Consider the following 430-nt stretch of genomic DNA (forward strand, 5'->3'; position numbering starts at 1 on the left):
CCCCCCCCCCGGTGTCCCCCAAACCCCGGTACCTTTGAGGGAGGCGATCTCGTGGTGGATGCCCCGCGCCCCCTCCATGGCCGCCCGCGCTCCCGCACGCTGCCGGCCGGTCCCGCAGCCCCGGGGCGGGACGGACCCGCCCCCCCGGCCCCGGCCCCGCCTCGTCCCGCCCCCCTCGCCGCAGCCCCCCGCCCCTGCCGCACCCCCCCCCCGCCCCCCCCCCCCCCCCCCCCCCCCCCCAACACCGGCTGGGACGGGCCCCGCAGCCCCCTCGGCACGGCACAGAGCCCCAGCGGCACGGCCCCCCCGGACCCCTCGTTACAGCAGAGACCCCCCCACATCAACATCAACATCAACACAGACCCCCCAACAGCGCAGCTCCTCCGGCCCCACCAAGTACAACACGGCCCCTCCACCAGCACAGACCCCC

Source organism: Neopelma chrysocephalum, unplaced genomic scaffold (assembly GCF_003984885.1).
Source record: "Neopelma chrysocephalum unplaced genomic scaffold, ASM398488v2 Primary Assembly neopelma1_228, whole genome shotgun sequence".
Taxonomy (NCBI): Eukaryota; Metazoa; Chordata; class Aves; order Passeriformes; family Pipridae; genus Neopelma; species Neopelma chrysocephalum.